The 1,495-nt window shown below is 45.5% G+C and overlaps 1 protein-coding gene across 1 annotated transcript in view; it reads right to left on the bottom strand.

Moving 5' to 3' along the window:
* Nucleotides 1-400, bottom strand: part of LOC119592943 (protein trapped in endoderm-1-like) — a 24,501-nt gene extending 24,101 nt beyond the window's left edge. Inside the window, exon 1 of the mRNA XM_037941835.1 lies at nt 143-400. The gene's annotated coding sequence lies outside the window, so the exon portion shown is untranslated. The remainder of the gene's footprint in view (nt 1-142) is intronic.
* Between the last annotated feature and the right edge of the window lie 1,095 nt (nt 401-1,495).

Here is a 1,495-nt window from a genome sequence, read left to right as displayed (position 1 = left end):
TTTCAATGTAGAATAAGGGTCGGATACAATGTGCTGATTTCTATGGCCGCCGCTACACGCCCGTGCTTTTTCACCCGAGTCGTTTGCCACCACCCAAGCACAAGTCAGGGCTATGGAAATGCTTCAAGAACCACTTACGTACCTCGACGCGCCGCAAGCAGAGGTCTCAAGAACACGTCCGTTGTCTCACTCCGCCGCACAGGCACACACTGCTTGACATGTCACTCCCGCTCTAGTCAAGCAAAGGGCTGGGAGGATGGGCTGAGGAGAATGGCTTATGCTGAGGGAGCCAGGGGTGTAAGGACGTGTTGGGGGGGGGGGGGGCAGAGGATAAGGCTGAGTGCCGCTGTCAGTCACAGAGCGCGCGAGGGGTGTGTGTTCCCGGGACTGCAAACGTGTGTCAAGTGCTATCGTCGCATGGCTGTCCGCACTGATTCATGTCGCTTGTTCATTATCGTGCCATTTTTTTCCTTCCGAGCGAGATAACACAAGATCTCGGTTGTAACAGTTCGCAGATCTTTACTAATGGCCGCTTCAATTCGGCTGAACTCGGTCACTACAACGTAATCTTTTGGCAATTTCGTTCGTGTTCAGAAGTGAATTAAGAGGATAAATGATGACATAAAGTGGCAACTGCACGGCTGGCGAGTGCACACCGCGGCCTTATCGCATCCTGCTCGCTCCTAGAGATTCCTTTTCTTTTATTCACTGAGTTTAGAGTGACTGTTGAATACCAATGTCACTTCTAGACAAAGAAAATAGAACAAAAAATGTCTTCATCAGGGTGAAAATTGCCGCAGAAGTACTCAGTCCTTTCACAGATGCGGAGAGCTCAAGTCACTTTAATTAAACACACTATCAAGCACGCCGACACATGTGTAATCATATACAAACAAGTAACCTGATGCCACACCAGCTAATAAAAGCCTACACACGAACTGATTCACAAACCGACCCACGTAATCATCCTCGCACAAACACACACACACAAAACAACTGCGCGAACCCCATCTGGACACGATAAGACGTAGCAGAAAACATAACAGTAAATTTTCCTAACGAGTAAATTGAACAGACTTCATGAGACACGCCTACGCCATCAACAAGGGAGCTCAAGATAAGATGCGGCAATCAGTCGAAAGGGAATTTCATTATCAAGATATTATGTTAGCAAGATACCAGTATTATTTTAAAGATATGAGTATCATTTCAAATAGTTATTCAGTGCAAAGGGAAAAATACAAAGAAGGAAAAATTATGAACGTCGATAACAGTCGTGACTGACACGACTCTCAAGCACCATTTGCATAAAACATTTCTAGGAAACATTAACAGACCCGCATGCAGAAGAAGGGCGACCCGCATATCTAAAAAATCTTCCGAGAAAATAGGCAAATGAGCCGCCATAACTTTAAATTCTAGGAGCCAAGGTAAGATAATGCAGTTATGTCGCTTGAGAAAATGATAAGATACATAATCAGTCTCTCTCTCTCTC

This window comes from Penaeus monodon, chromosome 31 (genome assembly GCF_015228065.2).
Source record: "Penaeus monodon isolate SGIC_2016 chromosome 31, NSTDA_Pmon_1, whole genome shotgun sequence".
Taxonomy (NCBI): Eukaryota; Metazoa; Arthropoda; class Malacostraca; order Decapoda; family Penaeidae; genus Penaeus; species Penaeus monodon.
This window is presented reverse-complemented; position numbering and strand designations above follow the sequence as displayed.